Genomic DNA, 25,673 nt, shown 5'->3' on the forward strand with positions numbered 1-25,673 from the left:
AATACCACTGCTTGAAAAACAATACAATACATAAATAATACACTTGATCTCGCAAGATGCTTCATTTTGAAATTGCAGTTTGTTGGGAACCGTAAGTGCGATTTTTGTGATTTAAAATATCTGCCCTTTTACCTGAAATGACAATGAAATATGACTATAAATGGGTGTTTTTCTGCACTTGTATATTATGTGTCAAAATATTCAAACTTATATCATTTCTGCAATTGTAGCGCAACATTTTATATTAACTGCATGTCTCTGTTTTGGTCAAAACTTTTTAATAACATTTATTTGCCTGGTTATATATATCTCACGAAAACGTTTTTAAAACGTTTTATCATTGACTATACTATACAACATTTTTTTTAAAATATTGTCACAATTTTATTGTAAAATGTTTGTTTGGCAAACATAATTATGTGCACAATGTGCAGAATATGTTGTCAACGCTTGAATAACATCATGTTTTGCAGCAAGCTTTCAAAAAATGTTTTTGAATGTTATTTAAACGTTTTATACATTCCTTTATATAACCCGACATTTAAATGTTTTCTGGGTGTAAGGACAGATAAAATATTTGTATTCATTAACATTATTACCTAGGCCTATACTTTATACTTTCTTAGAACATATAAATGGCGGTCAACACATTATACAGAAAATCTATATATTTTTTCTTTAAAATAGTGCACATTATGTGAGTATTACGCACATTCGCACAAAATACATTTATGAGTCAAATATAACAAGAACTGTCTTTAAAAAGACAAGCCACGAAAATGTAAAAACCTGGAACAGATAACCATAGCTTTGAATAGAATAGACAATTGGGTAATTTGAAATACCCACTCTAGTTGTGGAAGATAGGTAAAGCCATATACAGAGGGAGTATGGATGGGTTTTAAAATGATTAACCCTGACCAATTACATTTGAAAAACATACTCCCTCTATGGAAGATATTTCTAAAATGTTCCACAGTGTGGCTTTCAACTGGAATAGCCTATTATACCGTGCCAGCATGGTATATGTTACATCATGATCATGGACATCATAAAAAGACGGCATCTTAGTAAATAATTGACACAATTTAGGAAGAGAGATTTCACACACATCATTGAAGCTGAATTTATACTTGATCGCTAGTTTGTAGAAAAAACAATAAACGCGCATGCTCAGTGTGTAAAAACGACGCCAAAATACATACAAAGCATTCGTTTTTTTGCAAAAAAAGCGATCGAGTGTAAACTCAGCTATAGGCCTAGGCCTATATATTAAAAGCATCATCACGCTGAGATCTTCTTAGAGCCGTCCGTAATTGAAGTTTAGCACCATCCATCATGAAACAAATATGTATACAATATACACAAAAATATGTAAAAAAAAGGTTCGGTTCATCATCAGAAACTCTCGCCTATACAGTGCTGACTTGTTCATAATAAACATATTCAGGCAATAGAGATGCAGGCGGAGTGAAAGTTCTGTCCAAATATTGCTGCTTTAAATCTAGTATTTTGTCTTGTTTCTTTTCTTCTTTGATTTCTCTTTGCATTTGTTTGAATTCCGCCATGATATATCTATCCTTGGCAAAGATCTTCTGATATATTGGCACCCCTGTCCATAGGAATAATGAGAACACATAAATACCAATACTCGTGTATATCGCCGAATCGTACGATCCAGATGCGTCCACGCTCATACCTGTAAATGATAAAACATTGGAAATAAATTAAAGTTTGAAGTGTTGCTCTTATTTGAAACATCTATGATTTTGGAGGACATGTCCTGCATTTTTAAACAGGGACAATATATCACTTTTAAGCACACATGCATGTGAGTATTTGGTATAGACGAATCCAATTTCACACATCCTACTCCTCAATGGCAGCCATAGCCACAACGGGGACCCAGCTATCTCACCTAAAATGTGAAATGATGCGGCCTTGAAGGGTATTTTAAACTGCATTCTATCACCCGTGTTGCACGTAGACAAAAGAATGATGACAGTTTACAACACAAAAGAATCTAACATCGAATTTTAAGCGGGTTTAATCCACCCAATTGGGCACTCACAACGCCTGTTAGGTGCATGCGGGGAACCAAATATGGCCGACCAAATCTTGACCATGACTTGGCTCGATGGATTCGTCTATATGACAAGCCATCTCCATCCTAGAATTATACTAAAATGTGTAGGCCTAACTAAAATCTGCTTGGGCCACATAAAATTAATTTTTTGATTCAGCCTGAAAGATTTTCGTGAATTGATTAGGGGAGGGGGTGTTTTTCTTCAATGTTAAGTAGCAATGTTAGGAATGAAATCAAAACTCGACCGGCGGTTGAACACCGGTTCCGCCCGGTTGCTGTTGTTCTAAGCATTAACCTTAACCGGACGGAACCGCCGGTCGAGTTTTGATTTCATCCCTTAGTAGTTTCGGTCTTTTCCACCAGTGCTGGAGGAAAAGAAAGATGCACTTTTTCTGTTGTCTTCAACCAATGTCTGATATACATTAGTCTACGTCTCGCCCCCGGGGGGGGGGGGCACTTCAATATGAAATGGATATAGGTGTAGGGCTGGCACTTTCGCACGCATTCGGTGAGAGCAAAATGTAAAAAATATGGGGTCATTGGGTGAGAGCATGATTATTGGCATTCGGTGAGAGCAAAATGTAAAAAATATGGGGTCATTGGGTGAGAACATGATCTTTTTTTAATGGAATCTTTGGGTGAGAGCCGAAATAGCGCGACAAAAACCTCGAAAATCTAGTTCGAAATGGCTTCAAATTTCATTGTTTTTTCAAAATAAGTAACAAAATCAGTGATAAATGAAAGTTGCTGTTCAAATTGAACTTGTAAGGGTCTTTGGGTGACAGATCAAATGGAAAAATAGGGGGTCTTTTGGTGACAGAGCATGTGTTCGTAAAAAATATGGGGTCTTTGGGTGACAGCGATGCTGAAAAAGGGGTCTTAACAGCCATACATATGCGTCACCTCCAAAGTTGGAGTGCCCCCGGGCGTCTCGCTGGATGTTTGCAAGCTCTTTTTTAAATTGAAATCCAGATCGGCATTACCTTAAGCAATATAAAGGACACGGGAAATTATAGTTATCGTGTTTGATATTTTGCCAGACTCAAATTTTGATTGTTTGCCCATGTTATCTCATTAAAGAAAGCATTGTACTTTCGGATTCAGACACAGTCATGTATAATGTACTCTGAAGACGCGCGACGTCACTATCAAAAGGATGCTGTCACATCCCGGTGTCACATCAATGTATACACCCACATGTTGTTTAGGCGACAATTAAGTACATATACTCTAGGATTTCCTCTGAACTTACCAAACAATGATCCTAAGATAAGACCGAGGCCATTTGCAATAAGAAGTACTGTAGACGTCTCAATGGTTCTTTCTGGTCCAAACACCTCAACGCAGACTGAATAGGGTAATGCGTCAAACACCGTCATGACGATAAGCCCGGTAACTGTGGGAATGGATATCAGGGAATGACCAAATATTAACAAGATGAAACAAACAATTATACTTAATTACCACAACCCGGGGGACTGAACTCGATGTTCCTCGGTGTTACATCGAAATAGGCTCATTTAATACCAACATTTTGGCATTTTCATATAATAGTAATACTGACACCGGGCCTGACACTGTAGACCAGACTAAAAATTCGCTGCCAAAATAGTGAACACTATATGCCGAAAAGTTTGGGTTTCAGCATTCTGCATATTTGTGGTCTTCTAAAATATCTGTAGAACTTGCATTATCATTGCTTGATCATCTGCAAATCGAACACCCTTCCAACCGGTACACACGCTCCTATTCTTTCCACTGCCTCTATCATTAATCAGAAGAGCACTGGTAACAGTAGACATCCTTGACACACGCTTCTCCCAACTACACTTGGGTTCTTTGAAACTTCATCTGCCACTCTCACCTTTCCTACCTGTTCCATGTTGCCGTAACAATCTTCTGTTTATTCAGGCAACTCCAATCCTTTTTCAAAATGTGTACCAGCTTCAATATAATACAGGGAGCGATTAAAACTACATGACCAGATTCCTATTACGGCCGCCTGCAGAGTTACACCGTCGCCAAGGTACTGGATTGGTACTGTGCAGTACCAGTGCAGTGGTGGTGTAGTACCAGTGCAGTACCACTGCTGGTGCATGGGTCTTGTGCAGTAGCAGCATTGGTACTTTGTAGATATACCCTTTGTGTACCAGACAGGTACCTTGGCAGACGGTGTAGGCTGCGCAGCCGGCCCAAATAGGAATCTTGCAGTGTACAGTATACAAAGCCCGGGTACAAAGTACACTTTGGGAACCGTGACACCCAAAATAAGGACTGGACTCAAGTCTAGCAAGTTGTTGCACTATTCAGTAATTGTAGGCCTACCATAACTTTCACCTAAACTTCAAAAGTTAAAATTCAGTTAACTTACCTATAGCAAGACAATACATCATCCATAAGGCCTTAGCGATGAACAATGTGAACATGATTCCAATTCCTAACACGCTAGCGATATCAAAGAGGAAGATCTTTGGGAATGGTAAATGATCACCAACTCCAGACAAGAGGAATTTCCCGCCAATTTCAGCTAATGCAACCACTGTCATCACCATGGCGCAGTCATGCTTCGCAAACCCGTTAGTGGTCATGAAGCTCACCTGCAATGTTTGAAAAATATTAAACACGTGAACAGCAAAGTTTTATATTGAAAAAAAAAGATAAATAAAAACAAAACCTTAAGGGGTAGGCCTACTACGCCCCTGGCCAATTTTGTGCCTATTTTTGCATTTTTCTCAAAAATTATAGCACCTTGGTGACAAGTATGATATGGTTATTATAGGGGCAAGGACTACAACTACTGTACTAAAAATTCAGCAACTCAAACAAGTAGTTATTGATTTATTGATCAAATATTGGTTTTCCCTCATTTTTGACTGTAACTACACAACTGTTGTCTGTGCTGAAATAAAAATTTCCAGTGCAGTAGTTGTAGTCTTTGCCCCTATAATATACATAGGGCCTATCTTACTTGTCCCCAATGCGCTATAATTTTTGAGAAAAATGCAAAAATAGGCACAAAATTGGGCAGGGGTGTAGTACCCCTTAACCAAGGAAAAAGGGAATGCGAAAGGTTCTTGAATTAACCTTTATATTTGCAAATGCTGATGCCGTGAGTTTCAAAAACTTTCATTATAGGCTAAACGAACGTGAAAGTAAAAGATTTTGTTTCGCAAATTTGAAACTCTTGAAAGGGTAAAACTAACATGCCCAGGAAAAAAGTTGTATTTTTGGTGTAAAAAAGTAAAGTAATGATGCGTGTCACATATTTAGGAAAAACGTGCATGGATTAGAAAATAACAATGAACCCACACTTATGTTCAACGTCCGGGGTAGTATTGTATTGCCGTCTCATGTCTGTTTTACTTACGACATTGGATGTTGCCGCATTGAACGAGGAATGTCCTATACCGTCTGTTTGATTCTAGAACAAGTCGACGAACAAGACACGCGCCCTCTCACATGTACTCAAACTCAAATACACAAACTGATACTAGATATTAATAAATAATCATTAATAAAAGGGTCCCAAACTATAATGAAAATGTTTAACCAAACCCCTTCCATGGTAAATAAATTTGTTTGTTGTTTCTTGACATACCCAAATCATTAGGCCCCTATGCCCAAATTATTGAAAATAGTTGCACGTTGTTTTGAATGAATACAAAACGGCGGATCTTGATCAGGCCCGTAGCCAGGATTTTGTGTGGTTTTTGTTTAAGTGGACGTTCTTCCCCAAATGTGGACCTTTTTAGACAAAAAAGCTTAAAATTATTTTCTGGCTCGCTATGGCAAATTCTTAAACTTTGGCACTTTTTGTATACTTTTGCAAATTGGGGGGAGGTCGCACCCCGCACCCCCTGGCTACGGAGAAAGATTGTTTTTCACAAAACAAATTATCAATACTATAGGTAAATTGGACATGTCCGTGTTTATCTAACCTTAACCTGTTTTACTACCAATCTCATATGGCGCTAAAATTGAGTAGGGCCTATCAGGCTTCATATTTCATAAAAATATATTTCAAAAAATTACATTTTCAAAAAGTAGGCCTAGTGCGATCTGGACTCTGTGCTGAAGTTCTATGTCAAGGCCTGAGAATTATGCAAGCAGTCTAGTATATAAGAACTAGTATCAAATAGCAGGGCGTCCTCGCGTGCCATTTAAATAATTTAGCTAAAAAAATTACCCAAAAACTGAAACGAAATGAAGATATTGATTTCAATCCTTGACTCATCCACGCTGTGTTCGTTTCCATATCGTGCGGAGAGAAATGACGAAAGCAAATTAATGTACGTAAGGGACGCACCATTAGATTCTCAGGGTGGGGGTAGGAAGTTTTTCAAAAAAAAAAAACTTCACCCACTACATGAGCAAAAAAAAACTTTCCCCACCAACACTAAAAAAAAAAAAAAAAAACCTTCCCCACCTAACTGTGTATAATGCATGAAATTAAAAAAAAAAAAATTGCCGCCTTCGGCGGCGAAAAAAAAAAACTTCGCCTTTGGCGGCGAAAAAATTCTTCCCCGACCCTAACTTCCTACCCCCCCCCTGAGTATCAAATGGTGCGTCCCTAATAGCATGCGGTAATAGCCAATGGTAGCATGCAAGCATACTGAAAATGTGCTCATCCGAATATCAGCACAGAAATTGTGAAATCCAATATTTTTCCAAGAACTATTTCGGTTGCAATATGCCCTTTGCTTGTTTGAAAGTAAACATGGTCAATTTGATAAAGACAACGAGTATATCACTTTTTAATTAAACATATTTAGACAATGATCTATTTATAAGGGCTGGGGTATGAACGTTTGGACAGTATTTATTTTGGGACATTAGAGCACATCAGACATATCGAATTGCATTCTGAATACGGAGAATGTCTTTCTGATATCAAATAATTTTGATTTTTTGAAATTCGCAATTTAATACACATTTTATGGCAAACCATTAAAAATTTATATTTTTGATATCTAACAGTACTCGAAGTAAACTTTATAAATCTGATGATTTATACTTAAAGAGTATGTAGGTGGGATGAAAAGCCGACGATCAATTGAAAATGTTGACCTTTCGTATTGAAAATATGGATTTTTTTTCCAAAACACCAAAAAAAGTTAGGTCTTTTTGGGAAAAAAATCCATATCTTCAATATGAAATGTCAAAATTTTCAATTGATCGTCGGCTTTTCCTCCCAGCTACACACACTTTAAGAATATATCATTAGATTTATATAATTAACTTCGAGGACTGTTATATATTAAAAATTTGAAAAATATCAAATTTTTATAATTTGTCATAAAATTTGTATTATATTGTGATTTTCAAAAATGAAAATTATTTGATATCCGAAAGACATGCTTCGTATTCAGAATGCAATTCGATAGGTCTGAGGTGCTCTCATGTCCCACAAAAAATACTGTCGAAACGCAATAAACGCTCATTCTAGATCCCTTAATTGAGTCCAATTGTTAGGTTTTTTGGAAAATGTATGTATAGGCCTATCTACAATACGAATGATCAAAATTTTCAAATGATGAACGGCTTTTCCTCCCAGCCACATAACACTTTAAAGTACACTGTTAGAAATGTTCCGTAAATTTTACGGGAAAATACCTGGCAGTTCTATTGCCAACCTTTTCCCGTAAAAACGACGATTTAACAAGTATTTTACCGTAAAATGAGCATATTTACGATATATTGCCGTAAAATATACGATATGCGGTATAATGTATGGCAGAAAGCCCGTAATATTTACGGTAAAAAACCTGGCAGTTTTTCCGTTAAAATTACAGTAGCGCGTAAATATATACACGATATTTTTTTATGTGAACTATTCTTTAAACACAATCTGTCAAGACAAATACGGCTATTTCCTAATTGAAAAATGTGGACAATGCAACACATTACAAAATAATCAAATTTAACGGTACTAACATGCCTATTTGTAGAGAAATAGTAATTCAGTTTACGGTAAATTACCGGTGATTTCTAAGAGTGTACATATCATTAGATTTATAAAGTTTACTTCGAGGACTGTTAAAATGTCAAAAATATAAAAACATAAATTTTTGATAATTTGCCATAACATTTATATTATTTATATCGCGAATTTCGAAAAATCTAAATTATTTGATATCAGAAGGACATTTTACGTATTTAGAAATGCATTTTGGTATGTCTGATGTGCTCTCAGGCCTCACAAATAAGTGTGCAAAGGTGGATGACCGACCCTTAACAAAACATACAAAATTAATGTGACGATATTTTTGCCAAACAAAAGAATGTGCAAGAATTTTTTTTACACACAAACATGCAGCAAGATGTTTCCGTTTTTTGAGAAAATGGTTGAGGCTGTGGATAATGAAATCATAGACCATTTAAAACATGATGAAATACACTTTTGAGCATGATTTTCCGCTTCAGCTGCCTCTTCCAAGAGAAAAATGTAATATCCGTATTTGATTTAAAATTTCACATTGTGACTTCGAAATTGCTTTAATATTATGATACAGTTGCCATTTGCACGGTTTTTTATACATTACAATATTTGTTCCAAAAATACCGAAGAATTTTTACTTCTAATAATATACCGTATTACGGTTCAGACAAAACCGGACAGCGTTTTTTTTTTTTGTTGAAAAAAAATCACTTCGATGACTTTATTATTCACATACCGTAGCCTATACATTTTGACCAACATTCCGACCAAAACATTTAGTTAAGCTATAATAGGCCTACAGATCATCGTATCGTGCATGTTTACTTCCGAACATTTAGCCACAAAACAACCATGAGAGAATAAGGCCCATACATACTCCAAGTATTCGAAGTAGAATATTCGATGTAACTTCGTTATTCTAATTGATTTCATAATACATTGGAGTGTTGGGAAAAGGTTAAAGGTCATTAGATCTCGACCATTGTCCGAAATAAGTAACGGAATAAAGTCAATCAGCACAAAAATGAAGGTTTGTACAAACATCTCTACTACCTCCATGGTCCAAACAGTTGTGGAACGTATAATAATCTCCATTCTAACAAATGTTTAATGACGTAAAATCAATAATAACTTGATTAATATATTTCCACCAGATATAAATATCATATTATCAATTTTACGTCTTTAAACATTCGTTAGAAGTTATTACAAGTTATAGTCCTCTTGCTCTACGAAAAAGGAATAAAATCTAGGACCTATTACTAGTTATTACCCCCTTTGGTCAAATCCACTCCCAGCTGGACAAGCCCACCCCAATGATAAACCACAGAAGACAAGCCAAAAGATAGAAACTTGTTATGTAATAATGGGATTATGGCACACTTTTCACACTATGTTGAAAGCTATATCAGCAGGGGCTAATTGGAAAGATTAGTGGTTTTGATAGTAATTCCTTTTTCATAGAGCAACCAGACTATACATCGTATATTTTACATCTATTAAAAGTCTGTAGCGGCCTTAATGGAAGCTAGACTTGAAGGGAAGTTGAAACTTGAACAAAATGTAATTGCACAAGGTTAATAAAATGACCATGATTCTTCAACAAAAGAAGGATATCTGTTTTACCAACAATGGTGTTGTCTAGGCAATACTAGGGCGGTTTGTAAAAACAATGGATTGCCATCGGTCCCGAAATGGTGCGAATTCGTGTGAACCGGATGCGTTCACATTTTAGTACGGTTCTGCGAGCTATACGCGATGCGCATCACTACGTCGTGATCTCCGTGGTTCCTATGGATCTAGATCCACCAAAAGAGATTTGAGGTGGTACTACACCCCTTGATAAATTTTTGACTATTTTTGTATTTTTCTGAAAAAATAATAACACACTGGTAACAAAAGTTAAGTATTATTATAGGGCAAGGAATCCAGTTACTATACGCTGGAATTTCAGTTACTCAATACAAGCGGTAGGCCCTACATTATTTATGATAAGAAAAGAGGTACCGTACCGCTAGGATGTAGGCCTACCTCATTTCTTAACATATATAATGCCAGTGAACCACTTGTCTTGAATCACGGAAATTACAATGAAGTAATTGGTTTCCTTGCCCCTAAAAAAATAATATACAAAATTTTGTTACCAGTGTGTAGTTATTTTTTGAGAAAAATGCAAAATTAGTCACAAAATTTATCAGGGGGTGTAGTACCACCTTAAAGAGGTCTCCCTCTTAAAAATCTTGAATTCAAGTTCGACTATTTTTCACTGTGGATCTGAATTTATACCATTTCAGGTCAATTTGATTAATAGTTCTGCCGCCAATTTGAGCCATTTCAGATCAATTGTGAATATATGATAAGTTTATTATTAGATTTATCATGTTTTTTTATAGGATTCCAGATTTTACAAAAACTTGATTTGGAATCATATCTCGTATTTGATCCAAATTTAGATCAAGGCTGATCTGCTTTTACTGACAATGAATTTGAATTCCGGAAATTGAAGGTGTAGGTCAAGATCACCACGTATAGTCAATAGGAATTATCACTTCATCAGATGAGTATCAAAATTTGAATACAGATAAAAACTAGTGGCAAATGGTGGTCATAGACCACAAACCTAGCTGGGGCATGTTGGTGTTGTGGAGGTATCTGACCCTACAAAATGTTCCAAAATGCTCCCCTGGTCATGGGGTTTGTTTTCACCGAGTTTGAGTCCCGTACTCCTAACAGATGTCCAAAAAATTCAATTCTAAGATTTGACCCCAGATGACCTTTGACCTGACCTATGCACAGTGTTCCAAAATGTTCCCCAGGTCAGTAAGTTTGTTGTTGTGGAGTTTGAGCCCCGTACCCCTAACAGATGTCCAGAAAATGCATTTAGAAAATTTGACCTCTACATGACCTTTGACCTGACCCCTGCAAAATGTTCTCCTGGTCATGAGATTTGTTGTCACTGAGTTTGAGCCCCATACCCCTTGCAGATATCCAGAAAATGAAGTTATAAAGATTTGATCCCAGATAACCTTTGACCTGACCCCTGCAAAGTGTTCCAACATGTTCCCCTGATCATTAAGTTTGTTGTCACCAAGTTTGAGCCCCGTTCCCCTTACAGATGTCCAGGAAATGCGTTTCTAAAATTTGACCTCTGCATGACCTTTGACCTGACCCCCGCAAAATGTTCCCCTGGTCATGAGATTTATTGTATAGAGTTTGAGCCCCATACTCCTTACAGATGTCCAGATAATGCAATTGTAAGATTTTACCCCCTTAATGACCTTTAACCCCAATTCTGTGTGAAAGGTATGGGCACTGGGTAAAGCCGATGCACATGTGTAAGTGACGTCATTGTGTGCTATGTAATATGTGGCAGAAGAAGCATTTTGAAGATATTTGGTTATATACCGAAAATGCCCCTTTAATGACCTTTGATCCCAATTCTGTTTGCACCATATGGGCACTGGATATAGGCGGTACATATGTGCAAGTTACGTAATTGTAGGGTGTAACATGTAGGAGGAGAAGCATTTCGAAGTTTGTTGCCAGAAGAAGAAGAAGAAGAAGAAAGAAAGAAGAATCGGAGAGCATTACAGTACCTAGCTGGGGGTGTAAACCCCCCAGCTAGGTAACAAATAATATATTGTATAGTGTCCGTGCTATTTGTGTGTTTTGGTGGCTTGTTGGTATGATTGGGTTTTATAATGTTGACAAGAATATTTAACTTTTCTGTACTGTAGAAGATCAGCTTAAAGTGAGGACATAGGGTCTATGGTGAGGACCTACTCTCAGCTCTTCCCTAGTCAAAGATGTTGGCTGAGGAATGGACGTGGAGGATAGGAACTGCCACGTACGTATGTTTTCAATTATGAGACACATCAACCATTAAAAAAAACCTCTCAAAATACCCCCAGAATATTTTTACATCCAAAGGGCAATTTCGTTGTTACCTTTGATGGGCCCTCTGCTCTGCAATGTGTGTTATTGGGGGCAATGGGAGAGGGCTTACTGTTGGTGGACCTCAGTCTAGAAACAGTCAGTATGGAATATACAAACACACTACTGCAACATTACACAATACTCCGGGTTAATACCGAAATCTAATAAACCTGTCGGAAGCTATTGGTAGCATTGGTACTTCCTCACAAGAACAACAATGGCAAATTAAAAGTGTTGTGACACATGCAGACAACAACCTGCTTCCAAAATCATTTAAATTTCTGATATAGGCTGATAGGTATAATAATTATTATAAGGTGGGAAAAGTTCGTGTCACAAAATGGAGCAGATCATGTCATTAACCTCAATTGTTGTTAGTCCTTTAATCCGGATCTTTCGAAACCATCATTGTATCTACCAAAAGATTTTGAAATTCTATTCAAACGATTATTGTCCACTTTGTGTTAAAGAGATTCTTTCCTGACTATGATTGTTGATAGGCCTGTATTTTATTAAAAAGAAGAAAAAACACAGTGATTTATAGTGCGCTACGCACAGGCACAACGCCTATAGACGTTGATCCACAAGCCTCAGCACACTTTACAGGTTGTCGCTGACCACTACGGCCCAGGGACTTTGCTGCTACGAGAGCGTACACCCTAGACATTCCAAAAATAACCATCGCAACCAGCTCCCCGAGTTTCGTACGGGTTACAACGAGACAATTAGCAGTTAGGTCCTTGTCCAGGAGAATTTCACGCTAACTCAATTTTTCCACGAGAACATACTAGGCACCGCCAGGGTTCGAACCCGCAACATCTCGCACCATATAGTCGAACGCCTTATCGATTGAGCTAACTTGACTGCTATTACATTTTTGTTGTAATTTGATTTTGATCAGACAATGTCCTTCATTTTGCTCGTTAATTTGATATTGGTCTTAGCGTATTGTTAAATTCAATTGATAGTCTTATCTTAGGAAGACCCAACTGTTTGTTTGAATAATAGTCTTTCTGGAGATATGACTGATCATGGAAATAAGCTGAAATAGTCGTGCGAGACTTAACATCATCTATCATCTACTTTAATCAGATAATTGTTGTTGCTTTTACTTATCATAATGCTTGTGTTGGTTTGTCAGTGGGTGTGTGGAGGGTGTGTGTTTGTGTTGTCAGCCAAGTGACACAAATCACTTGAGCAATATACACACTCAGTACTCTAGTCAACCGATGGCTATTGTTGTATAAGGCTCACTCAGTCATTTGATATGAGTTACATTAGAATGTAAAATTAATTTTCGCGGCCAAATGAAAAGCAATAGTTTTCATTTTATCAGTAAATGTCAGAAGAAAACTATAATGCTTGGTACTGTATATTTTTTCAAACCCTTCTAGTGAAAGATTTTCGATTTTCACAGGCTTCAACTTGCCTCACGAGCTTTTTTTGGGTCGCCGTTTTTGCTTTTCAAAATAACATATTCGTTAACGAAAGATATTTTACAACTTTCTAAAGCACATCATACAAAGCTCTATGTCATAGTTATGTCAGAATGTCGGTTTTAATTGCACCATTTTCAATTCCGACTACCAATTTTGTCAAAATCAACTCGCGAATGTACCCATGGATGGTGCAAGCTAGAATAGAAATTCTATTCTATACTATATACTATATATTCTATTCTATTCTATTCTATTCTATTCTATTCTATTCTATTCTATTCTATTCTATTAGCTCTAAAACAGAACCCTAACAATATACAGCTTTAGGAGGATGAATTTCCGTATTTTTGAATGTTACCTAAATCTGAGCCTGTTAGCATGGTTATAGTGTTATTTCGCAAATTCAGATAACAGCGTTACAGGTGATACCTCTTTTCGGAAATTTCCTTATCCAAGCATGTGTCTGTAACTTTCATCCAAACTATTTTCAAAGTACATTAGCTACAAAACTATACCTTTTCGGAAATTCCCTTTATCATGTTTATCCATGTTTATCTGTTACTTTGATGATAATAATGACTTAACTTAAAACTATCTTCAAACTTCAAAGTACATTCAGTGGTGTAGATTTCTTTTTGACATGGGGGGGGGATGAGGTTGGAACAAATTTCTTGGAAGTATACCAGTAGTGAATCCAGCACCTTTTGGGGACATAATACGTTTATGGTAGAAATCCGTAGCGCGCGAAAATGTTTGTCATTTTGAAGCTAATCTGTTAAAATATGGTGTAAATCGGAATAAATTAGCGCGAAGCGCGCAAAGAAAATGCATTTTGTGGGCTAAAATAGCCAAATATGAGGTTATTTTGGTCAGAAACCCACAGTATAGGCGTCAACATGGGGGGGGGGGGGATGATTTTATGGACCATCCCCCTGGCAAAATATTGAGGGGGAGGGGGTATCCCCCATCCCCGGGATTTACGCCTATGAGTACATTAGATACTTACAAAACTGATATAGTAGAAACTCATAGTCATTGCACACCCCAACAACGCAATTGCCATGAACCACATCTCCGGGAATAGAAGCACCTGTATCTGTTCTCGCCATGTCTTGTCAAATACAACTTCCGATGCCCTCCGAGATGGTCTTCTTGTGTTGGACTCTTTTCTATAATGTGCAAGTTGATCTCCTTTCTCCTTCACAGGGTCCTTGATGCTACTCTTCTTCTTTTTCTTCTTGATGGGTGGATTCAAAGGGTCTAGGAGGGGTTGGACGTAGGTGGCACAACATGGGATACCGACAAGTAGAATTAGGCAACCCATGGCACGGAGCATGTTTCGCCATCCCCAGTGAGTGATCATCAGATGGGTTATCATGTTGAAAGCTAACATACCTGAAATTATGAAAGACATGGTTGATTACTTTCTTATTTAATGTAAATAGTGAGCTAAGTGATGATGCACTCCAAAAAGAGTAAAAATCACTCCAAAAGAGTCCAATTTTCATTCCAAACTAAAAGAGTGAATTTCACTCCAAAGAGTGAAATTCACTCTTTTAAGAGCCATACAAGAGACAACCAAAAGCGGCCCTTTATATGGCTCTGTGAAAGAGTGAAATTCACTCTTCTGAGGTGAAAATTTGAGCGATTTTTACTCGTTTTCGTTGGTTCACTCGTTTATATTAAGAGAGTAGAATTTAATTTTGGCCAATGTTTATTGTCAGTGTAGTTTAGAGCTTGAAGTGAAATGGAGTGACAATCACACTCTCAAAAAAGTGCATAACTACTGATATTTTCCAACAAGACTTGTCCATTAATTTGCTCTTCAAAGAGTGGTTTTCACCATATTCACTCTTTTACATTATATTGGGAATATGTTTATACTTTTGCGTAAAATTGCCACAAAAAGTTGAAATTTTTGTAATTTGGGTTTTTTTAAACCTTAAAAGGCTGATTAGGCATTAAAAGTGGGTGGGAGATGCCCCGGTACATTGCCGTAGTGCCGCCACTGACAATGATATAAATGAATGTATCGTGTCGTAGAAAACAAAATGATGTCCAGCAATCAAGAGACTTTTCGTGATTCAAATTACGGTTGTCAAACGTGAAACAATTGAGATTTGTACTCTAAATTAATCAAATCGCAACTAGTTTAGGCCTATATTGTAAATTTTATACATGTACATCCCGATACTTTACTTGAAGAACGCACGTCGTCTTTCCATATTTATTTGCGTTTGTTATCTGTGTAAGTTTATAATGTAATGATGTTTATATGTCGCAATTAATGTGAAAGGGCTTATGTTAAACGAACTAACGTGACAGAACAATAGAAACATTATCACCGATTATCGTGGACCGATCGAGCTTAATTGAACTTTGGTCTTGATAAATTAATATTGAACCATGATTGAACCAGAACTTACTAAAGCTAAATTAATTTATACTCGATCGCTTTTGCAGAAAGCCGAATCGCACGCATGCGCTATGTGCGAAAGCGACGTTGTTTTGTGCGCAATGAACACGCGTGCGAGGCTGTTTCTGCAAAACGATCAGCTTATAATGTAACCAAATCAATGTAGTTATTTTCTTACTATTGAAATATATTGAAAACAAAACTAAGTAGGCCCTAACCAGGAATAAACAATAATTTTGTTTATACAATGTATTTGTGGCATTGAAGGATCAGATAAAGGGTGCTAGAGTGGGAGTAAGATTGAACCAAATGGACTTTGACTTTCTGGAAGTTGTTTTTATTAAAAACTGCACATGTTACAAATAGGCCTACCAACGACGAATTACTAATAGTATATTTTTAGTAGGGCTAACGAAAACCAAGAAGACAATAGCCTATGTATTGTATTGTATTGTACGGTATTGTATTGTATTGTATTGTATTGTATTGTATTGTATTGTATTGTATTGTATTGTATTGTATTGTATTGTATTGTATTGTATTGTAGAATTATTGATTGTAGAAATGTACCTGCTACATTGTTTTTATATAAGTTAGTAGATAGTCCTGCGTATTAATTTCTTTGGCGTATTCACCATAACGCAACCACAGAATTAAAATCTCTAATTCTGTGAACGCAACACACTAGAAGTGAGTAGATTCCTTATGTAACAGGAGCACCCTTCGTAAATTATGTAGCTGGCCTCGGTATATTGGTCCGAATAAACACGATAAAGGACGTTGTAAAACGAAGTTCCAATTCTGTTATTGAACTTATTGTACACATTTGATAAGGTATGCAAATGGTCTGATGTAAGCAAAATAAAGTGCCAAAAGGGTTCTTCTTTATTCCCCAGCTGCATAGGTATATTCTTCAATAATTCTAAGGATTCTTTTATTCCAAGAACACATTGGCATAGGTTTATTCCAGAATCCAGACATTATTTTCACTCTCTAAAGAAATCATCACATGCGTTTCAAAATAGTGGCAATTATTGTCAAAAATATATCCAATTTTTAGGGCCATGTACTTTGGGTTTCCAGATTTGTTTCTAAAACTGCACGGGAATTCTTATTCAGAACACATTTCAACTGCATTATGACCGGGAAATTCTCACGAGAGGGAGGAGGAATGAAACGCCTTGTCGGGGGGGTCATTAATTTCTTGACTAGCCCATTTGAGGAAATGTTCTAAAGTGAATATAACTGCAGTAGGAGAATTTAAAACCAGTTGCACCTAATTTTGCTTACACTTTTGATTAGATAAAATACCGTAAAAATTCGATAATAAGCATATGTGCCTATTAATGAGTTACTCGGACAAGAACGAATTTTGAGGGTAATTTGTTAGACTTTTTCATTTTTTTCTTTTAATTTATAAATATATGTGTTAAAAATATTTATAAATTAAAAACAATAAAAAACAATTAACAAACTATCCTAAAATTCATTCTTGTCTGAGCTACTCGTTAATAGACACAAGGTGCTTATTATCGAAATCTTACGGTAGATTTCTGAAACTAACCTGCAGTCGTTCCAACCAAAGCAAGACTTGTTGCTCTGGAAGTATTCTCCTCTGGGAAGTACCTTAGGATCAGATTTACAGATGAGATGATTGTGAAGTTGATACCAACACCCATCAGGATGCCAAAAGTGAAATAGATTGGTATAAGATGTGGCATAAAAGATGTTGTGATGCAGCTTGTTGATGTCATCGCCAAGCCTACAGCACATATCGTCCGGTTGCCGAACTTCTGGACGAGACCACTGGATACTAACGTCGCCAGGGTGTGAAGTCCAATTGCTATGGAACCGATCCAGGCTGGTGGATAGAGACGAGAGTGAAACAAGTGCAATATTTTCGGAAGAAATAATAGACACTTGGCACCACTTCATATAAGGGAGAAATTAAAAGAATTAAGGACATAATTAGTAGGGATTTTAATATGCCAACTTTAGCCAGCCAGGTAGGTACATCATCCGTCATTAAGACATTTTTTTTGTAATTCCTTCTATCATTTCTACTGCAGAAACATTGAAACATGTATTACATTTTAAGACACTTTAAAGGCCATTCATATAATTGGCACTTTCCTGCCGGCGATGGGGTAAACATCGATATCACGTATTTATATATATATATAAAACAACAGCGAGGGGCAAGAAGGGCGTGAAAACGATGATCACCCCATCAACGTCAGAAAAGTGCCAATAAAAGGAATGGTCTATGACCATAAACTTACTCGTTAATATAAGGATGATTGGTTAGCCCTAACATAATAATGATGAGTGTGGTGGATACGATATATGGGGTGGAGTAGATGTTGGAGTATTAATAGTGTAGGGGTGTGTGTTCACGCGTGAGCAATGTCGGTAACGTGTTGGGGTGTGTGTGTGGGGGGGGGGGGGGCGGGGTGTCTGGGCGTTTTAAAGACCATGCATGCAACCGTGTACCTTTTTAGGGCGCCAGCTACGGCTGGGCCACTTATTGACCACTTAAATGGGGGAGGGGGCACCTGCAACCGAGGACGTCAACCGTTGCCAGAATTAGTGAGGATGAAAAACAGTAATTCACCATATAAACAATTGTCCACGTTTCTTTAGATGGCATTGGATAGGGGAGGGGTGTACACTGTAAAAAGCGGTTGGTCGGGTGTTTTTCGGTAAAAAAAATAATGGTTGCAGGTCTTTGCAATTCGGGATGTGATGTGTTTGTGTGCGCATTTTACTTTAAAAATGCACGTGCCCAGCAAACACAATACGTTTTCGACATCATTCGCAAAAGGTTGTCAGAAAACGTGTAGATATCGGGTTATATAAAGGGTAGGCTATATTTATATTATGGGTATAAAACGTTTTCATAACATTCAAAAACATTTTTTGATAACCTACTGAATATATATTAACATAATGTTATTTAAGTGTTGACAAAATAATTGGCAAAAAATGTTTCAAAAAAATGGTTTATAATAACATTTTGAAAACATTTTAAAAACATTTTAAAAATATTGTCATTGTGTGTTTTCATACAAAACGTTTTAAAACGTTTTCATGACATAACCCGACATGTTATTAAAACGTTTTTACCTTAACTAAAACCCAAGTTTAAAACGTTTTAAAAACATTTTTGTGTTTGCCGGGTGAATGACATTGTTGCATCATCTTATCATATAATCCAGTCCTTTGAGATAAGATACAAGTAATTCCTTCTATATATTTTATCATGACAGCAAATACTGATATACGTGTCAAATTTTCAACTTCAACTGTCAAAGATACATACCAAGCCATGTATCTGGAACGCCTTTGATAAGCATATTGGAAAGAGCGTGTTGTTATAAAAGTATGATAGTAGCCCTTAGAGGTGTAGTACGGTATATTGCATTACAATTTAGCCTATATACAGTGCCCGGATACAGTGCTTGAAATAAGCCAAAATCCTCACGGGCCATTCGGGCCTTTTGTGTTTGAAAGCTATGGGCATGTAAAATGTAATGTTATAGGCCAACTGGTCTACATTCTGACAGTTTAGATGTTGAAGTCAGCCTTTGAGTCCGTCGATAGTGATGCAACAAATTTCACGCCGGGCCCTGTGTGCCCAAAGGTTAAATTATCGGCGGGCCCGCAGTGCATGCGACAAATTTCACGCCGGGCCCTGTGGGCCCAAAGGTTAAATTATCGGCGGGCCCGCAGTGATTTTCACGTTTTTTGCCCTGATTTTTAGCCATATATACCACACAATTTACACTGTTTTTGAAGAAAAAATGAATTCATGGTCGCATGTCTGCAAAAAGGGTGACGGCTGAACATTTTTCTGATCAGCACTGTTACCATGGTTACAAAAAGTTTCTCCTCGTAATATCGTACAAATTAATTTGAGGTGTCCTTTTGCTGAGAACCCAGTCTTTAGGTGTGCAAAATTGAAAACAAATTTATTTAGAATTGGCAACAGTTTAAAATTTAAACATAAAGGGGTGGCGGAGCAGATGGATGCGGAGCAGGTGGATGCGAGGGCATGTTAAAGTACAGGACACAGTCAATTTTCGATGCTTTTGGCAACTTGTCTTGAGTGTATCTTCATCAAATATTAGTGATATAGGGCTGATTCATGTATCATATGAGTAATGAATCTGTGGAATGGTTTTTTTTTCAAGTTGTACAGTTTTTCTTTATTTATTTCATTGTTTTTGACCGCAAATTTCAATTGATCATAACACGCTAAATGAACACAATTAATCTGCTTGAAACATGCTCAAAGTATTTCCTAATTTCTAGAAAATGCCTCCAATACCACCTTAAAGTACCTACCATGTTCATGCTATTTTGACAACTATATACTGAATTTTACAAGTTTTAATAGTTGCGCAATGAGCCGTAGTTAGCGTCAAGTGTTGACTTGAATTTTGTTCATGTTTATGAAGACGACGTAAAAGACCAACAAAATAAACCCGGGCCGGTATTATAATAATGTTTTCCAATAATTTTCAGCTAGAATAGGCACTTCCCATAGAGGGACGTGGCTATAGTAAATTGGCCTTGCGTAATACCTCTTATATTTCAAGCACCGGTAATTTTTATTTCTTCATTTTATTCTTTGTCAATTTTGTATTTTTGTATTTTTTATTTTAAAGCATGGTCAGGTTAGGGGGCTATTAAAATTGCAACTGGACATGACATGATTCAATAAAAAAAAATACAAATTGATATTTACGATGTGAAGATTGTCATTGATATTGAAATTAATTATAAAGCTTTATGAACATGGATAAAAATATCAATTATCTAACCTGGTTACTTATCTATCCTAATATTTTCTTCCCATCTGTCATAATTGGCTAATTAATTCGCTATTTATACCGCGATGAACACCATAGCAATAAACCCAATACAGCCAGTAAACGCTTTCTGATTGGCCAATAGTTCATTACGCATACGATATGATATATTCCACCAATCACAACGCAGTTGCTACGGTCGTTGGGTCGTATCATCGCTTGGTATCATTGTATGGAAATAATATTGCACAAGTATAATCAAAATTCAAGTCTGTTGTTTGCCGTGACTAATACTTTCAATTATTCAATGCATCAGCTGATTTCGAACAAAAGAAATTCGTCTGAGAAACCCCTGGTCAATGTAGCATGTTCATGTATTGAAATTCAGTATTTGTTTATTACTATAAATAAAGGTGTAAAAACTGAATTTTGAAGAAAATTGAGAGGAAAATGAAATAGACTGTAAGTACAGTCTATGATCGGAATGGTATGCCATCATATTTGTGATGCCAAGCATCCATGAAAGTTTGATTACCGATTCTGTTAAAAATATCAAATTTTTTGAACTGTGATCTCACTTATCTTGTTTATGAATCTACAGTTATCTACCTGAATAACGTGAGTCCAGATGCTCGATTTTAAATCAATTAATGATCATGATAATCCGAGTCCAATCGTCCAGATTAGGACTATAAATATCTCATAATTGATCTCATTGATAAAGTCAGCGTCAGAAATATTAAGTAAATAATAATAATATTATGTTTGTCTTCATGTTACTTTTGTGTTGCAACAATCAATGCTGATTATAATATTAAAGGCCTATTCAGTGATCCCAGCGCAAAAAATTAAAATTGTTTATAAATTTTGTGAAGTGAAGAATATGTCATTCAATTGTCATTTGGTATTTTTGAAATGAAAAATTTGGCAAAAAACGAAGAAAACAGCAGTGTTGACAAGCCCCATTCAAATACATGTACAGATTCATGTAAATTGTCTTTTTTTCTTAATACGGCTTTCGGCTGAACCACTAGCAGGCTATGTTAGCACATCTATGTGACAAAGATACCAAAACCTGAATTTGATGATTTTTACGCTCGGCCAGACATATGAGCAAATCACTGAATGGTCCTTTAATCAAGTCAAGTACATGTCATTGAGAGCTTTCATCATGTTTGTCATAATTCTAATCTATTGTTAAAGATGTATTACTATTACCATGAACATGAAACGTGAATTACTGCATGCATAATAGCTGAATGCAAACATGCAATTCAGATGAAACAGTAAGTTTGTCATTTTGAATAGACTGATGAGTGATGATATTATGATGAAATGAAGTTGAAGATGAATTTCTGCATGGCGTATACTATCTACATCAAGTTATATTTAGACTAGCAAATAGTATACAGTTTATAATCAAAGCCTTGCGCAATGACTTTTCGCATTGCCCAATAATTTCAACATGGTCAATAGTCAAAACAATACCATAAGCATACTTAAAAATACCAGTATTACTATATTTTCTTTTGAAATAAACTAGAAAAGTCCCAAATCGTAATCGAGAATTTTTTTTTCTCTTTAAATTTCAATAATTACCTGTCTCCGCGCTAGCACTGTTGAATTCTTCTTGTAGCGCGATATATAAAAGTCCATATGAATATAACATTCCAAAACCAGTGAAAAGTTACAGAAAGACGTAAAGACCACAATCCAACCCCATCTTTCCTTCAGCCACATCTTTGTCCTTTCCAACATATCCATGAAATGTTCACAACTTCTTGGTTTGCCCATTTTTGATTTCTAGTCCGATCCGACGCTTTGTCTTCTTTGCCAAACAGGACGATGTGCAATATAGTCAAATAGCGCAAATAGAGAAGCAACTTTTTTTGAAAAGATGATCGTTGTTAATACAATGTGGAAGACTACAAAATGTACTCTGCTTCAATCATGAAATTAATATTTGCTGCACCGAGGAGTAAAAATCAGCTGTTTCGTTTCAAATGCTTTCAAATTGCACAGGCCTACTAACATATTACGGACACAGGGCACAGACCTTTGCAAAAATAATTGTTTATCAGCTGAGCTATTCATTGTTCAACCAGGACTAACCACGTGACATGTGACGTCATGCCCGGGGATGTCCCAAGCTTGGCTACCTGACAGATTTGGATTGTCCTTTAAAGTTAATATTCATACGACGTTTTTTAAAATGCAATTACGTTTAAATTGTTACGAATACTTACGATCTGTATAGTTTCATATATAATATCATGTGATGAACAACACCATTGTGATTTGTGGTTATTTGCAAGGCAAAATGCCATAATATTACTATTTAATAGTACAAGTATTATTTATTTGCTTTTGTGAAATTATTCAAACCGTAAAATTTATCATGACTAAATCTGGTTTTGACCGGATTCCCTACTTCATTAATCAGCTGATTGGCATGGATGAGAACGCCTTCTATTGCCGGGAAATATTGTGACACACCACCAAATAAATTGAATATATATATTGAAATATATAAGTAAAATAGATTTACTGGAAAAAGTGTTTTCTAGTTCTACACCCATGGTGTTGACAATAACAATTTGATTGGGGTAAAAAGTGTATTTTTAGGCATCAACACGAAAGGTCAAAATTTTCAAACGATGGTCGGCTTTGTATTAATCAGTAGATTTATAAAGTTTACTTCGAGCAGGGATATGGGCTTCGAGGACTGTTAATGTCAAAAATATCAATTTTTAATAATTTGCCATAAAATTTATAGACCCTATTAATTATCGCGAGTTTGAAAAAAAAAATCAAAATTACTTCATATCAGAAAAATATTCCTCGTATCAATAATGGTGATGTGCTCCCAGGTCCCACAAATATAATCTGCAAAGGTGGGTTACCGACCCTATAGCTACAATGGGACTGCAGCTTTGTCAATATACGCTGTTTTGCTCGTTTTTTGCCTAATTGTAATGACATAATTTATATTCTTCACTTTTAGGCAATATACACATGTTTTTTACACTTAACAAATCTGCACTGGGTTTTAGCTCGTTTCAATCCTATGGGCTAGAAGGGATAGGCCTACAACTTAGATGTTGAATCAACATTTGCGAAAAAACAAACAAACAAACAAACACCTTTATTCGACATGTTTTCTTACAATTTATAACAATGTTTGATGTTTGATATTATTAAGAAGAATGAAGGTTAAGCAAAGTATATAATAGACTTGAGTCCATTTTCAATAAAAGAAAGGTCTGGATTTCCAGGTTTGCTTTCTGAAAACGCCTGGAATTTCAGTTGCCAATGTTATTGGAAAAAGCTTGGAAATAAAATGTATAAACAATCAAGGAATTGTCCAAAATGAGCCCCCCTCCCATTAAGGATGTTCGATTGTCAGCTATTTTTTTGCTGGATTTGTTCGTATGAGGCACTTTTGAATGTCTGGATTTCCAGCAGTCATAACTGCACACCCCTCCTCTACAAAAAATGTTTTTAAAACGTTTTGGTCAAAACGTTTAAAAAATATATTAATAATTAAAAATAATATTAATGGTAAACATTTTTTTTGCAAAATATTTTGTCAGCACTTAAATAACATACCCAGCAAACACAAAAACGTTTTTAAAACGTTATAAATAAGTTATATTTTGGGTTTTGGTTTAGGTAAAAACGTTTTAATAACATTAAAATGTCGGGTTATATAAATGTCATGGAATCGTTTTAAAACGTTTTGTATGGAAACACACTACAACAATATTTTTAAAATGTTTTCGAAATGTCATTGTAAACTATTTTTGCAAACATTTTTGGCCAAATATTTTGTCAACACTTAAATAACATTATGTTAAAATATTTGCACCCAGCAAACACAGAAATGTTCTTAAAATGTTTTTTACCAAACGTTTTAATAACATTTAAATGTCTGGTTATATAAAGGTCGTGAAAACATTTTAAAAACGTTATTGTAAATATTTTGGGCAAACATTTTTTGCAAAATATTTTTTCAACCCCAAAATAACATTCTGTTTAGAATGATCTGTACCAAGTTTTCAAAAATGTTTTTGGAATGTTATTAAAACGTTTTTATACCCTTTATATAACCCGACATTTAAATGTTTTCTGTAAAACATTTATGTTTGCTTTGCAGTAAATTACCAACAAATGTTATTTAATGTTATGAAAACGTTTTATATCATTAATGTATCCTTTATATAACCCGACATTTAAACGTTTTCTGACAACCTTTTATAACCTTTTGCGAATGATGTCGAAAACGTTTTGTGTTTGCTGGGTAGGTTATGTCAGAATGTTTTGCGTTTAAAAATGTTTATATACCATATATAACACGACATTTAAAAGATTTTTTTTCTGTAAAACATAGTGTTTGTTGAGCTATATAGCTTTGTGTGTTTACAAAGATATCTGCGTTCCCGGAAAAGGTGGTGGTGGGGGGGGGCACTCTCCTTTAGAAGTGACGGGTATGTTCCTGTCATTTGGCGCTCTTTTTAAAGTCGAATATACCCGATGACTCCTCCTTTTTTGTAAAAGTTATACCCGATGATCCTTTATTAGGTTCGGATACCCGGTATAACACCCTTTTCTATCATCATCATCAAAATGCCATTAAATAATGCGGATACTTTCAAATTCTCTGCGTTCATTGACATGCTGATGAGTGCAGTAGCCCCCCCCCCCCCGCTACTCTCACTATATTTTGAGTTCAGTTGTCATTTCTAATACCTTGTTCAGAGCTAAATGCCTATGATATCACCCTGAATAATATATATAGTACTTTTGCCTGGATTTCCAAGTATCTGCATGTAATCGAAAGTACAACATCCGAGTCATCCTGATGAACAGAACTGAAGAACCTAAACAAGTACTTCCCTTGTAATAGTATTAAACAGGCGAACGACCTAAAACCTCTATTAATTAGGCAAAAACTTCCTAGTCTCGGCCCTCCAAAAAATCTTTGCCCCCCATTTACACATGCCAAATTTTTAGGTTCCCAATTTTTAAACCTTAAATGGTCTAG

General features: G+C 36.0%; 1 pseudogene; it reads right to left on the minus strand.

The window, feature by feature from the left end:
- Positions 1 to 648: 648 nt before the first annotated feature.
- Positions 649 to 22,690, minus strand: LOC140137524 (monocarboxylate transporter 13-like; annotated as a pseudogene).
- Positions 22,691 to 25,673: the final 2,983 nt, after the last annotated feature.

This window comes from Amphiura filiformis, chromosome 17 (assembly GCF_039555335.1).
Source record: "Amphiura filiformis chromosome 17, Afil_fr2py, whole genome shotgun sequence".
Classification (NCBI taxonomy): domain Eukaryota; kingdom Metazoa; phylum Echinodermata; class Ophiuroidea; order Amphilepidida; family Amphiuridae; genus Amphiura; species Amphiura filiformis.